The sequence below is a fragment of the Camelus ferus genome, chromosome 20, assembly GCF_009834535.1.
Source record: "Camelus ferus isolate YT-003-E chromosome 20, BCGSAC_Cfer_1.0, whole genome shotgun sequence".
NCBI classification, from domain to species: Eukaryota; Metazoa; Chordata; class Mammalia; order Artiodactyla; family Camelidae; genus Camelus; species Camelus ferus.
The window spans coordinates 13,509,852-13,526,317 of NC_045715.1; the positions used below are offsets into that span (position 1 = coordinate 13,509,852).

The 16,466-nt window shown below is 40.4% G+C and overlaps 1 long non-coding RNA gene across 3 annotated transcripts in view; it reads right to left on the reverse strand.

Moving 5' to 3' along the window:
• Nucleotides 1-6,318: 6,318 nt before the first annotated feature.
• Nucleotides 6,319-16,466, reverse strand: part of LOC106729291 — a 36,285-nt gene continuing 26,137 nt past the window's right edge. For all 3 annotated transcript variants that reach the window (XR_004313463.1, XR_004313464.1, XR_001365667.2), the window contains 3 exons: nucleotides 14,562-14,720; nucleotides 14,327-14,437; nucleotides 6,319-6,629 (listed from right to left, as the gene is read on the reverse strand). This is a non-coding gene — a long non-coding RNA (uncharacterized LOC106729291). The remainder of the gene's footprint in view (nucleotides 6,630-14,326; nucleotides 14,438-14,561; nucleotides 14,721-16,466) is intronic.

Here is a 16,466-nt window from a genome sequence, read left to right on the forward strand (position 1 = left end):
TAACCCCGCAGCCCATTCACTTCAACACCATGATGACATGACATCATTTAAGGTGGAAGGAGAGAAGGCATGGGAGAGGGGAGGGAAAGTAGCATCCATGGCTGTAAAATCTAGGTATATGTATTGAGAAATAATGTGGAACAATCCAGGGATGCTTTCATAGAAGTGTAAGGAGGAAAGAAAGGACTAACTTTTTTAAATTATCATTTTTGGCAGAATTCTTATCAGTCAAAGGGTCATTAAATCCAACATCATGGTTTAGAGCATGGGTTTTTGCCTTCAGATAACCCAGGACTAGAGCCATGACTTTGCCACTCACTAGATGGATAACTTCTAAGGTTCATTTTCCTCATCTGCAAAATGGGAATAAAAACAGTACCTACAAAGGGTTGCTATAAAAATTAAATCAGACAATGCACACAAAGTACATTTAGCACAGTACATGGTATGTACAAGAACTCAACAAATGTTTTCTATTATTAAGATTACCAGAGCATCTTGTTTGCATGGCCCTGTGGAATTTATCATTGATGCATTCAACAAGAGGTTCCTGAGATCTGTTATGTGGCAGACACTGTGCTTGGGATACAACAGAGGGTAAGACAGCCTGGTTCCTATCCTCCCAGAGCTCAAAGTTTGGGAGAAGAATTATTCCAGAAATGTGATGTCATTGGCCACGTTCTTAGCATCAGAAAATTTCAGAAGAATCCTTGTGAGACTCATGATGGGTCAAATAACTCTTACAAAATAAATAAGATCTTCCCTATAGGAAAACTAGAAAGGAAAAAAATGAGCCGGAAAAACACGAGCCTGGGATCGGATGGAACATGTACCTGACGTGGGATCGTCTGACCACAAGCCTTGCTACTCCCCACTCAGACCCATTCGATGGCTGCCCTCCTCTTTTCCTTCACTGCCACGATTCTAGTTCCTTTCTGAGCATCTCTGGCAGGTACGAGACTCCTTGGTGAGTGTCTGACATCTGGGTTCAGTCCCCACTAATCATTTCTCAAAACTCTCCCAACAGTCTTTCACATTGTTTCCCATGAGCTCATTCCCCTGTTTAAAACTCCCTGACACCTTCCCATTGTCCGCAGGGTAGAAGCCAGTGGCTTTTCAAGACAATCAAAGCTGCTCATGAACAGGACCCTTCTTATACGTCAGATCTTGCTAGTTCCTCTGCCGAAATTGTTATCTTGTCTTCATGACTTAAAGGTTCCAAAAGGATCATATTATCTCTCACTTCTGTTTTTCTACATGCTGGCCCTTCTGCCCAGCATGCCTTGTCCCTCTGTAGGACTCCTGTAATATCATCAGGGCTCCTCAGACCTGGATTCCAGGAATCTTAATGGTTTGTCACATTTGGTTTGGTTTTGCGTCCATCTCTCCACTGACCTGCCAGCTCCTTGTGAGCAACTTGTCTTATATTTTGGTATCCCATCATCTGTAATATTACATAACTCAAAATACATGCTCGACAGACAAGTACCTACGCTTATTCTACTTGATATTCACAGAAACTGTGCCTTTTAGAAATTACATGAGATTGGTAGGGCTGTCTGGGACTTCTGTTCCACTGCCAAACGATAAAACCAAAGTTAAGAAACACTCAACAACATGTTGTTACTTAAATTCTTGCATTGTCTGCTCATTGTCTCTTCTTTCTCAAGTTCTGTGTGACCTCTGAGTATAAAGATATGAAGCAAAGAAAACTGATTGAATAATAAAATAATGCAGCAAGAAAGCAGAAGGCGTTTTCAGATGTAAACCAAAAATGAATCTAACTCATGACTCTCTGCTAGTCACTACTCAAAAAATTTACTCCCAAAGAGTAATTTTCTACATTGTTTGCCATCCTCAAACCAAACCAAAATTCTTGCATACTTTCTGATCTATTTGCTCTTTAAACTTTGATTCTTCTGATATTTGTAATCAACTTCAAATTTCCAAAATGTCATTAAGCATTACATTGAATTATATAGCAAACCTACATTTCAGGTAGGACACTGCCTATAGGACTCACACTTGGGGATGCTTGGGTAATCCAAACAGGGAGACAATATTGCTTTAAGCCACATCAGCTCTCAATGGTGTCACTGGTCGCGGGGAAAGAGGCAAACTCACAAGCAGCATTGTGGGAGTTAATGAATGGTTGACCAGATGGCGCCTGTCAGAAGGTGTTGACTCTTCAGACAACTGGGACTGTTTCCTGGGAGTAATGAGAGGTGCAGCAGAAACGGATTGCATCTCAATCACACAGAAGCAGAGAGGCTCCTTGTTAATGAAGATGATCACATAGCCAAGCATATTTTTCCTCATATGATTTTGTTTGTTTTACATGAGAGGCGTGGAGGAGAGCCTAGCTGAAAATATACTATTCTCGGTAAGATATGCTATGGAGTAAATATGAAAAGCTATGTATAAACTGCACACTAGTATTTTTAATTAGGAAATGTCAACTAGAAGGAGGAAAAACTCTGTGAAAGAATAGTAAACTACCTAGAATTAATAAGGGTATTTCAATTACTATACCATCAACTGCTTAGAGAGAAATAACAGTTGAAATACAATAATCGGCAGATGTTCTAGAAAGACATTCAAACGGGTGGAGCCCACTCAGGTCGTGCTGGCACTTTTGACTTTCTAACATAACACACTGAAATAAACCACTCTTCCCAGTTTGACCATTTTCATTTGTTGCTTTACTCAGCTGGAGAAGTTTTCCTATTACATGCTCAGTGATGTCTTTGATGGGTAAACCCTGGCACTCAATGCTAACATTTTAGCAGATATAATCAGTCAAAAACTTCATTGACTTTTTGTCGTTATCAGAGAACGTTACCTGAACATACTCTGTCAATGGTGTTGTGTTGCTGTCAGGTATGGCCCAAAATCAACTAAATAAATGCCGTCACCAAACTCTCGGTGGGCAGTTGGATCTCTGTGAAGAAGTCAACAGATTGTATGACCCACTTCTTGTCAGCTGTGTGACCTCAGACAAGTTGTTTAACCTCTCCTTGCCTTGGTCTTCTGGTTGTAGTCAAGAGTATGTGAAATGAATGAAAAGAACTTGACATAGAAGCTGGCCTGAAATCAAAGCTTAATTGCTTAACTGCTTCTCTTTCCTGACTACAAAGAGCACTCAGTCAAGCTCATTCATTCAGTTCATTTTTTTGTTCCTTCTCCTTGATTGCAAACTCTGGGTTTGTCTCTACCTTTGCATCATCCTGAAAAACCTTCTAGAACTTCACAGACGTATCCAGAGATTTGCCTTGTTTGTTACCTAACAAAGGAAGCAGTGACTATCTGAGGACTATATGGAGATACTGAATATCATACTACCATTTTTTGCAATTAGAGTCAGCAGTGGTCAGTGTAGTGAGTTTTTCCTTTACAATGTCCTCTATGCTGGGCATTAAGCATTTCCTGGGGGCAGGGATTTCTTGCAGAGAGTTTAAACAATGCAGTCAGCAGAAATAAGCAAAGTTCCATATTCTTAGCACTGACCAAAATACAGGTTATTTCTTTCTCTTTTAAATGTGATTTAAAAAAAAATCTGTTGGTTGTGAGATGTGCATCAGATATGTAATTCATAGACACATTTCTCATTACATGGGGTTAGGCACGCATTCAGCCTCCATCTCTTCCTGCATGAGAGATTTCAGTAACTATCAAGATGTGGAACCGGTTGTGTTGGTCAGAATAACAATGACATATTTTTATTTCCAACAGACTTAATAATGAAATAGAATAACAGAATGAGAAAGATTTTGACAGTGTCCATGTGCATTCTAAGAGAAAAGGAGGGCAAAGAGAATACTGAGCTCAGAAGAGAACGTTCGCCAACCTGGTATATGAGGGGCAGTGACTACCAGGTAACCATTAGCTTGAAAAAGCCATTATATCGATCTCGGAAAAGTCTCCAACTTTTAACACTTACCTAAATTCCAACTCAAGACATTTAACCATGAGGCAAATGTCCTTAATGCTAATTCTGAGAGATTAGAATGCTTCTGAAACTGTTGTTGGGTTGAGTCGAGTCAATGCTTTTGCAGACCTGCGGACAGCACTCCTAACAGTAAAAGCAACACTATTTCTACATATTTGTCTCACGTCACTCTTCTCTCAGTACCAGCCTTTTCTCTGTCTCACCAGCGTCCTTGGTGAGACAAGCATTAAGACCCAAGGACACTCAGCACTCCTGATTATTTCACATGGAGAGTAATGAATGCATAATTGCAAATCAGTTGGCCTCCTAACTCTAACCCATTAGATTTGTCACATATCCATTAGCACCATTTACAGAAATAGAAGTGCTTCCCTCACAAACATCTGCAGACCACCTATGTCTAGTTACTTACAATGATTATGTGCACATTGCATGCAAGATGACCATCACAAACACACCCCATAAAACCAAGATATACATGTGTCAAATGGAAGTTGAATCTTAACACAGCTTTCCTCCCTAGGGATCCGTGATTTCCACATTTCAAGTTCCAAACCAGGGTTAGCTCCATCTTGAATCCTAATTGCCTGTTAAGGAAACAGCTTTTTTCCATTGGGCTCCAACAAGACAGAGAATTGAAACGATGCTCTGGATCATCTGGGCCAGAATCAACTTTAGCTTCATATATTTGTGCTGGATAGTATTTTTGCCTCATTTCTCTTTTTCACTTTGCATTTACTGACCCAAGCAAAGAAGCATTAAACACTGATGAGATTAGAGATACCAATGTCAGCTGGGTATTACTGGTACAGGCTGTGAGAAGACTTGCGAATTATCTAGTGTGTATCATTCATCATGGCCCATCCAATGAGGCCGAGCAATTTAAACACTGGACTTTCTGGTCTTCTGCCCACCATGGGAGAGCCGCTTATACTTAGGTCAAGTAAATGTCTAACTTCTAAGTCCAGTGGCCCAGTCACCATGTCCTCATCCCCATCCCTGACATTTTTGCCTCAGAATTCCTAAAATTCCTTTCACATGGGGCAAAGCTTTTCATTTTGAAATGCAACCAGGCAGAAGCACTAGAAGCAAAACACGTGTGCGCATCTTTACGTTAAGGAACGGACAGCCCTACATGGGGAACCTCCTCCCCTAGTGTTAGCCTTGCAGCCTCCCCTGGATTTGACTGTCTGGTTGCTGGTTGTCCAACCTGAGACACTCCTTTCAAGGTGGCTGGCTCTCACTTAGATCCCGTAGGTCCCTGATCCTTCCAAGTCAATACTACCTTATAACCACACAGTCACCCAGATCTTCCACCTACGACTTCACACAAACGTAATAACAGAGAGTATCTCCCCTACAGACCTGAGTACTGTGCTCTCTTCTGAGGAAAGCATGAGGTATCAACAGGAGGAAGAATGAGGTGGATACCATTGCAGGCGCACAGGCTGAAGGAAGAATAGGCTGGGGTGATAGATGTCAGTCCCCTTCCCCGTTCTCTATTAAGATCCTGCTCATTTCTGAAGGCTCAACACAGATTCTTCCTCGCCACAGAGCTTTTTCTGTCTCCATGAAGTCCCAATTTACCCATCTTCTAATCTTGTAACATTTTGTTTATACATTTATCATTGCCCTAAAATTATGCTGTCTCGTAGTATAATTAGTTGTTTGCTGTCCTCCACCCCAAGTAAAGTAAGTGCTCCTTTGACCAAGGACCCTGCCTTATCTCATGTACTGCTGGAGGCTCGTTAGAGACAGTAACAATAGTAATAATACTAACAGTGATGGCCGCCGTATACTGAGTGCTTACCTTTGAGTGCCCCAGCCACCAAGCCTTGACATGAGGATTGTCAGTCCTTTTTCACAGAGGTAAGAACCAAGGTTTTAAACAGTCAAAACAACTTCTCCAAAGTCACGTAACCAATATATGGCTTCAGTCCCACATCTGACTAATTCCCAGAGGATGTGGTTTGTTCTTTCCAGTGACCACTAAATAAGTGTTTACTGCAAAAATAAGGATAGTAAAATTTCACCTGTTTCCCAGTTTTGCTCTGTAAATGGCCCAAAGGGAATCAACAGGCAGAAGAGGTTACTTGTTGTTTTTACTACCTAACATGGCCCTGCCTAAGTGAGCCCCACTTCACAGGCTTGTGTTTCCAAGATGCCCATACATAAAATGGATGAATATTAAGAATATAAAAATAAAGATGAGACTATAAGAATGGGTAAAGGTGATCAACATGCATAAACTTCCAGTTATAAGTAAGTCCTGGGGATGTAATGTACAGCACAGTGACTACAGTTAACAATTATATATTTGAAAGTTGCTAAGAGAATAGATCTTAAAAGCTCTCATCACCAGAAAGAAAAAAAAATGTAACTATGGGTGGTGATGGATGTTAACTAAATTTATTGTGGTAATCATTTTGCAATATATAAATGTCAAATCATTATGTTGTAGACCTAAAACCAATACAAGGTTATATATCAATTATATCTCAATAAAAAAGAATAAATACGTATCTAAAGATATAACTTATTTTCATTTCTGCCATGATTTAGGTGGTCCCTCTTACACTGAAGAGACTCTTAGCTCCCAGCAAGCCAGGTGACTCACTACGACGATATGATGCTCAATCTGTCTGCCAACTTCTGCAGATGCTCTATAGATGCTCAAATCCTGTGGCAAAGGATAAAAAAAAAAAAATCAAAAGAATTTTCTGAGATCTATTTTAGTATGTATTAAGTGATGTGAATTCAGTATTATCATTTTTTAATAGAATGAAAAGTCTGTGAGAGAACTAAGTTATCTTCAGGTTATTTACTGTGGGGAAAAAAATAATTCTTTATCCCTCGATTAATCAAGCTTCATGGCACTGCACACGAAATCTGCTTGCCAGAGGTCAGTGCTGTGAATGTTAAACGACTTCTGTGCCAGAATATTTAGACTTATCCTAGCTTTGGGATACAAAGACAGCCCTGCTCCACCAAGGCAGAGGCAAGTCTTATACCTGGTGATAACGTTAATCAGACATGAACGGATGAGCAATGAGGAATGTGGAACAGCCATTATTACTGGTGGGGAAATTAGAAGTAAAGAAAGAAAAACAAAGACGATACAGCCACCCAAACACACATGAGCACATACTTGGGAGAGGAGATCGGAAAAGAACAGAACAGAATTACCACGTTCACTGTATTATACGGGGCAGTTGGTAACTCATGTAATTGCCAAAATGATGGGCTAACAACAGTATCGATCTCAATTGATATTAGAAGGTTTAAAAATGTTTTTTGTTCATTTGGTCAATCAACTAATCAAATTAGTTTGTTTTCACAAGTTATTGGGTTATTAATTATTAACTGTGTTAGGCTGTTGAGGGGGGAAACAAGGAAATAGTAAAAGATAGTTCTTTTCCTCAAACTTCTCAACCTCCTTCATTGCACACTTTTCTGATGCTGACCCTGTGCCAGGCACTGTTTCCAAGTCTCTCTGTCCCACTAGACCAAGAAATCCTTGTGTGCTGGGACATAAGAAAACCATTATGACACAGCGTGATTAGTACTAATCAGAAGAATGACCTTTGCAAAGCTTCCCAGAAGGGATATTGATTGAGATGATCTTGATTAATGGGGAAATGTTATGTGTTTGAAGACAGCATGCTGCTTTTAGAGAACAGTAAGGGAACCCATGTGACAGAATCGCAGTGCCTTTCAGGAAACAGAAGTTAAGGTAGCTGGAATGAAGGGCCATCACAAAGGGTCTCAGATGCTACAATCTGGAGCTTGCACTTTGTCCCCTGAGTGATGGAGAGAGGAACAAAATGCATGCACAGAAAAATACAGCCAAGAGCATAATGGAGCAAATATGGAGAGTGAATGATTAAGAGCTCAAAGTTCAGAGGGCCTGTCTTGAAGGCTGAGTAGACAGAGAAATGAGAAGATCACTTGTGGTAGACATAACAACCATCCCCAACTCTCCTTCCTCTTGCCTGTCTCCCAGTAGGAAGGCACAAATCAGGAGACCGGCTTTCTAGCCTCCTGTAAGCCAAGGTCAGCCACCTGACCAGTGCCCATGAGATCCTAATCAAGCCACTGAGCTTAAGAGAATGTCTGCAAAAGCTTCTCACATACACAAACACAAAGGAATCGCACACGCTACCTAACTTAAAGACTTTTCTTTCCTAATAAAAGGAAAGCCTCACCAAGCAAGCTTCTTCTCACTCCTCTACCACGCCCACGTTACTTCCTTTGAAAAGGCCTGGTAACCTTGTGAATTTTGACACAGCAGTGGCTAATTTAAGATTATAGCAGAAGCTGGGGGCACTATTTCCTAAACTGAGCTCAAACTCACTAAATAAATCATTCCTGGCTGAACTGGTGTCTCATCTGGTGAACAGACCAACACCAACCATCTGATTACCACCATTTATATCTTGAGGTAAGTAAACAAAACTTCATTTTGTTGCATCATCAGGTTCAACAAAGTAAGAAAAGACCAAAAGCTAAAAGGCAGATACCTGGGAACTAGAGGAAAGTCCTCTCTGGGTTTTTGTTCAGATGGCCATACTGTATAATCTACTGGAATGAGCACTAGATAGAAAGCCAGACTCTGGTATGTGCTTTGTCTTTAGTTAACAAGCAGGTTAGATTGCCTACAGAATGAGTACGCTGGCTAGAAGTCAGGACCTGGAATCAGATACATTCCTTGGGGTTGAAGGCATGTTAGACACAGAATGCCCATGGATAAGGCTGCAGGAGAATTCTTGGTGAATGACTGTGTTCTTTTCCTGCTATGTTTTACACCTCCCTTTCCCTAAGATCACATTCTGCTTCTGGATCATAGAGCTACTGGGACCCATCTCTTACTAAGTGATAATAGGAGTGATTAGCAAGGTGGCACTGGGGCACCTGGAGCTAACCAGAAATCCCTTGCCACAACTGGGTTCTGGGTCAGAGTGAGACTCACAGCAAGTGTGAATGTTAGGTTTGTTAACTCCAAAATAATGGAACCCTGCCTTTCTAAAGGTGGGACTGGTCCTAAAGACAGGGAGGCTGACTGCCTCCTACTGAAGAACAGGTGGTGATGGACCTAAGCAGCAAGGAAGGAGGGCTGACCACTCATCAGAGAGGAGGCGGTATCCGATAAGCCTGTTAGCACTGGCCAGTTGAAGACCCTGAATCTGAGTTTATGCACTCCTGATTGTCCTTCAACTCTTCTAAGACCCAATGCAGAGATCTGCCAGCAAGGAGAGCTACAGAAAGAAGGAATTTTTTCCGTACTTAAATGTTAATGAGGGACCCTTAGAAGTAGCCTTAACCCCTCCTCCCCACAAAATGGATTCTAGTGTATTAGACCCCTGGGGAGATATTAAGACAGAGCTTAATTAAAAACAGAAACGATTGCCTAATTAGCTCTAGACCAGTTCATTTTATACACTATCTAAAAAGGTCGGTAAGTACTATGTTAATAACAGTGAGTAACAAAGTCATACTAAACTAATACCACCCCAGATTTGGGAATCAATCTTGTTATACCCTCCTTGTATCCTCACATGCTTTATTGTTTACTTCTTTTTCTATGGTTGCTAATTGTTACATAGTTCTCTGCTGGGGTTCTGAATCCCTTAATGCATCTCTTAGAGATTCCTAGTTTCACAGCTTCTGAAATGACGACAGAGCTAAAACAGAAGGAAATACAGTATCAAACCCCTGCTGGTGTGATTCTATATAGCTTCCTCAGAATGGAAACATTGTGTTTAGCTATTTGCATATCAACTCCAACCTGTGCAGGAATATCAATTGCTCTCCAGAGCTGCTCTCCTCTTTGTTTTTCTGAAAGTAAGGCAGGCCAGTGGTGCATGCTGATGAGCGGACACCCTCTCTCCCACACACAGAGGGACTGGACTGATCATTGAACTTCACTCTGTCTGAGAAGCAGCTATCTTTTGATTAGAAGATTTGAGAGCAGGTGTAAAGTTTTCTATTAATAAAACAAATGACAAATCAAGATCTTATTTAGAACTAATGTATGTTTAATAAGTTTACTTTGACAAGTACGTAGTATGCACTCATCACTGATTCTGATTACTACATTGATCACCAAATGAGATGCTGATGTGGAATGCATTAGCTCAGATGTCCTATCTCAAGGGCTTGAGTTTTGATAATCAGACTATCATCATTTCAATGCCTTGTCATTGCCAATGTCTGATCCACAGATATGATATATGCCTGATGGTGTGCATTCTAAACAAAGCAGAGAAGAAAATCTCAATAAACTGGCAGCTTCTATCTGTAGGAAAAGAATCCAACAAGAGAGAAACACTAAAAAAGATGGATTAAAAAAATGGATTCAAGTTTTGGAACAATATCCCTGGACTGAGGAACAAAGGGTTCAGTTTAGAGAGGACAGTGCCACAGCTGCCACCATGATGGCCAGGACGTTGTAACACTTTCAATACACTCAAGGCTGGTAATGAGTGCTGTGAGGACATCCCAGCTGTGGCTACAAGAACTGTAGTTCTTCGTACACCATGTGCAAGAAAGAATCCTTTGACTTCTGGCTGCAGCAATGATTAGCAGGACCTAGATCTAGCATCTGCTCAGTTGCTACTTTTTATGTGACACACCCGGATCCTGACTGCCTTATGGCCTGACATGCCGCACTGCTTTCAGGATCTAGGACTGAGCATCAAAAGAGTATTCACGCTTCTAAATGTTTTAAGAATTATCTGAAATAGTCTAGGACCTCTAACTTAATGGGCATCTTTATTTGCACAAACAACCTAGGACAGAAGTGCCAAAGGAACGGAGGATAAGCTTGAAAGAGATGTGTCCCAACTCCATTCCGTCCCATCTCCACTCCACGCCAAAAATGTGTATTACATACTCAGAGTTCCTCATTTATTCTGGATAAAAATCCCTTTTTGATGTAATTCAAAAACTGATTGTAAAATTCATACAGAAATACAAAGGACCTAGAATAACCAAAATAAATAAAAAACCCCACAAAGTTAGAGGACTAGCATGGCCTGATTTCAAGACTTATGAAACAGCTACAGTAAGTAAGAAAGTGTGCTATGGTGTCAACATAGAAAATTAAATGGATGGCATAAAGGATCCAGAAATAGACTCATACATCTATGGCCAACAGGTTTTTTGCTTGTCAATACTGGTGCAAGAAAAAGTTGACTATCCATATGTAAAAAAAGTAAAACTTGACACAATTCACACCACATCCAAAGATTAGTTCAAAAACGGACTATACATTCAAATATAAAACCTAAATTTATCCAGCTTCCAGAAGAAAATATAGAACAAAATCTTACCGACCTTCAGTTAGGCAAATATTTGTTAAGTAGGACTCAAAAAGAAAAAAAATTGATTGAATGGACTTCAACACTTAAAACATTTGCTAAAATTTTGCTCTTCAAAAAGTACTGTTAAGAAAATGAAAAAATAGGCTACAGATTGTGAGAAAATATTTGCAAAACGTATGTCTGAAAAAGGACTTGTATGCAGACTATATTAAAAATTCTTATAACTCCACAAGAAAAGCAAATAATTCAATAAAAAAGCAAAAGATATCAAAGAAGACAATGTAAGCACATGAAAAATTTCAACGTCATTAGTCACTAGAAAAATACTCATTAAAACCACTAGCTACCCTCAAGAATGGCTAAAGAAAAATTTATAAAAGCAGAAAAGGCCAAGTGTTGGTGAAGATGTGGAGCAACCACACCCTTACTCGTTGCTTGTGGGAATGCAAAATAGAGCTGCCATGTTGGAAAATATATTGTCAGCCTTTTATCAATTTAAATACACACATACAATATGGCCCAGTAATTCCACTCCTAAATACTTATCCAAGAGAACCGAAAATGTGTCCATACAAAGATTTGTACTCAAGTTCAGAGCTGCTTCATTCATATTAGTAATTGTCAAAACCCAGAAAGAACTCAAATACCCATCAAGTGATGAAAGGATAGACTAATAGTGGCATATCCATACAATGAAATATTATTCAGCGATAGCATAAATGTTCCTAAGAGGCTTATGTTAAGTGAGAGAAGCCAGACACAAGAGACTGTATACTCCCTTTATGTGACGTTCTAGACAAGGCAGGCAAAAAGACACAAAATGATAGTATATACCTCGATGACTTTTTAACATGCACAGGAAATCAAAAGACATATGTAAGAATGATGACAGGGATTGTCTATGAATGGGTTTGTTGAAAAATTATTTTTAGAATATGAAAATGAACATATGTATCTATATGCATGACTGGGACATTGTGCTGTGCACCAGAAATTGACTGTACGTTGTAACTGACTGTACTTCAGTTAAAAAAAATTGTTTTCAGTAATTTCCAAATTTTTATGAGAATGTACTACTTTTGTAATAGGGCCTTTAAGTGGATAGAAAGGAATGCAAATAACACATAGGAACACTGTTCCCAGGAAGGGACTGCTAGCAGATTTATCATGATAGGCAACTTGTTCCACTCTATTTCATCTACCTGTTGAGTTCATGCTTTTCTTATTATTAAAGACCTTTTCAAAAATATTTTCTTACCTTGCAAGCAATGGTCTGACCTCCACAAAAGGCAAATCATTTCAGCAAGACTACAATGGCTGGGAACACTACCTGGGCAGGTAATTCAACCACTGAATATAGGTAGTGCTCAGGGAATGGACACTTTCTCACCACAAATGACTTCTTCAAATACTACATTCAGTCTGACACAAAGATAGTTCCCTGGGACAACCAGCTTATTAGCAGAGTTTTAATATGAGTTAAAGGTACAAACCTATAGAAGTCATTTTCTTGAAAGTAATTGCCGAACAAGACATCATCTGTTATCAAAGCATGGGAAATGTGTTGAAAAACGTACAAAGAAAACTGATGCTGTGGGAAGTTTTAAGTACATTTCATATTGACAACTTGAAATACGAGAAGAATGCCTGGTGCGTGTTTTGGGGAATGTTCATGCAAGATAACAGACTTTGAATATAAACAAGTACCTAGAAAACATTTTCGAATTACTTAGAAGGATATCCGTTCTTTTAAAAATGTATGGATTTGTGAGGTAACTACCCGTAAATACCTGAGGGCGTGCAGCTATTAAGCCAACCTCCAAAGCTGTGCATTTCTCCAAAGACACTCTACTTTCACGGACAAAAGTACAAAATGGAAAAAGGAAACATTTTTTTTGCCACGAAAAATATCCTGTATGGAATCAAACTCACTCACCAAACATCATCCATTTTGTCACGTTCATTTAAACCATTACCCAAAACACGAGCAACTGCTTCATCGAAGAGAGAACATAATGATATCTAACATCTGATGAATTCTAAGTCTGTGCCAGTAACTCTTCTAACAATTAACGTTTTGTATTAATTTATGAAATGCACTCAGAAATAATACTTTTCATCTGACTTGACCCCGGAATATTAAGTTGTATCCTTGGCTTTTCTTGACCACCTCTTCCTAAATCCATATCAAAAATATTTAAATTAAGTGGCAAAGTGGACACTTTTTTAATGGGCCTCTTGTGGAGCAAATTAGCTCTTTCCAAGTTGCCGTTAACACCAGGGCACACACTCTTACCAAATACTCCTTAGTACTGTTCACGTCCTACTGCCATTTTTCCCCTGATCACTGCTCTACATTATACAGCACATTTTGTCATGATTTATGATTCTCTGTTATTTGCATTACTTACTCTATTTATTGTCGCACATTAGTGTCTGTTTAGGAAATATCTGTTTGCTTCGTTTGAAGGTGATGTTTCCTCCAAATTGAAAAGCTTCTAGAGAATAAGGGTCAGTTTGGGTTTTTCTCTATTTTCCTGGGGCCCAGAACAGAACCCTGTCAGTGGTTCAGTTGCTTTGAGCTGAAGACCACTAAGCAAGAGTGCTTAAAAAGAATTTTCTTCACCTTAGGACATGGTCTGATAACCTTGGGAAAGTCTCAGGTGTGAGGCAATATTAGCGTGTAGGGCTGTCTGCCCAGGTAATTAATAGAAGGCAAGTGGGATCTGGCTCGTTCCCTGAGAAAGTTCAATGGTGGCATCCTTAGTGGGGCCAAACCAGTTTCCTAGTACGCTATTCGGTGACCTTCCTTCCAGCCCTGGCTAAAAGCAAATGGGATTAAGAAGTCTCAGAAGCTCACACTCGATGTGGCTTGCACAGGCCCTGCTCTGACTCACTAGTAAGGAGATAACTCCAGGCACCTCCGTCTACCTGGCCTGGCCTCGTTTTCCCTTTCTGTAACTTTGGAATAACCTCCAAGGTCTTAAGGAAGCAATATAAATAAAGCACTTCCTCGCCTAGTCAGCACTCAGTCAATGATAGCGAGCATTATTACCTCTCTCTGTAGCCCGTTGGTAGAGAAAAGCAGAGTGGCTGTTCTGTTCAACCGCAGATTTCTTCAGCAGATGGTTCTGTTAATGAAGGATGCCCAGGACCTCTACTTGGGCTGGAAAATGACAGAACCAATGACAATGTCAGATTGCTTCCACCTGGTGAATCAGTAGGACACGCATACCAAAGAATTACTATTCGCAAAACAGCTCTTCCCCGCCCACTGGAAAGAGAATCACCTGGTCTGAGTCAGTGAGCAACGTGCAGGCTCATCTTCCAGCAGCTTCGGGTGGCCGTGAGCCCCACGGGGACCAGCGCAGGTTCAGTCCAGCTGCAGTGACCTTGAGCCTTCCCCCAAAAGCCTGCCGGTCATTGGGGGGATGATCCCCTCCAGGCTCCTGGGGAAACCACACTAGTGAGGAGTTGGAGTTAAGGTGGATATTTCCGGGAGAGGGACTGGGTACCAGAAAAGAGGTGGAAGTCCCAGTGTTTAAGGAGTTCTGTGCTGTGTGGGGAGCAAGACAGATGTGGCTCAAGAGTTCTGGCTTCCAAGGCTGAACAGTAGTGTCATCCAACCCTCTGAGCCTCGGTTTCCCCAGCTGAGCACATTTTCTATCATAACACTTGCCTATCTCCAAATATTATTTGATAATTAGATCAATGAAAAGACTCAAAAACCTGTATTTTGGAAATGTAAGTGCTCATTGCTTCCTCAAGTCCCTGCTTGAGAAATATCCAAGAGATGTATCTCTCAGTCTCCCTGAGGATCTCGGACAAGTCACTGGACTCAGCCTGTTTGAAAAATGGGAATGACAACTCCATGTCACTAGCTTTGTGGGATATATGAAAATACAAATACTCTCACAGCCTTTTGGAAAGTCCTAGGTTAAAAAAAAATGTACCTTAATTAATTGAATGTTTCTCCCAAGAGAATATGTCCAGTTTATGTCTGAGGCATGACAAAAGAGCTGGAAATGTTTCTGCTGCATATCAAAAAGCAGAAGGGGCGCTTCAGCCTCTTTCCCTGGCCCCTTCTGGCTGCAGTGTTGGGTTCATTTTTCCTCTACCTCCATACATTTTTTCTTAAACTCGTTTGGAGTGTGGAACTCAAAGTTTTGCCATTTCTCGCCCTCTCCTTTTTCTTCAGGATATCCTTTTCCTAACAGATTCTCTGCACTCCATTATGCCCCATACCTGAGGATTATAAAGACCAGACATTTCTCCAGGGGCCCAAGCTCTGTGCTCAGCTTGCCTGGTCCTGATTCCTCACAGGTCTGCTCTGGGTGTGTTTGCTCAGGGGGGGCGGAGGCATCATTAAGTTCCTGGTTCCCTTGGAGATTAGGGTTGAAGGCTCGCTCAGGGTGCATTCAGCTCACACGTTCTTTCCGTCTCCATCCAAATTAAAATGCAGCAGGTACTACGCCTGCACATCTCTGTGAAAACGTTCTGCCTGTGCTGACCACGGAAATCAAGTCCATTACAGCTACCAGAACTCATCCTCACTCCCAAGAAGACTCATAAAAATTAGGCTGCTGTATGCAGCAAACAAATTGTTTTTAAATGTATTCTCTTTGGCTTTTAAATCTCTTTGGCTTTTGAATATGAGCACATTAATATGGTCTTTGACATCAGAAGAATGAAACCAAGAGCTGACAAAAATTTAAATAGAACCAAATATTCCAAACCTTATCAGAAAATGCTGGACCATCCCACTCTATTTCTCCCCATATCCAACAACCCCCAAACCATATATCCTTCCCCCAAAAATATGAAAAAAAATCATTTAAAAGATGCTTAGACATTTAACATCATATAGGGTATGAACATTAAAGTATTACTCTAATCAAACCCCCAATGCCTTATGGAGAGGCAGCACAGTGAAGCTGTTAAGACCTCAGCCTGAGAGATCTGGGTTTGAATTTAGACTGCTCCTCAGTATCTCGGACCTTGATTAAAGTATTTTAGTATTTCTAAGGCAGTGGTATTTCATTAGGGGCAAACAATGGCAATAATTTGGATAATTCTTTTGCCATGTCATTCCATGCACTGCCTCCCACCAATTCAGAGAACTCATCCTTAAAATTCTGTTTTCGTGGCACCAGATGACAAAGAGATAGGTAAATAAATAGGTAGATATAATAGAT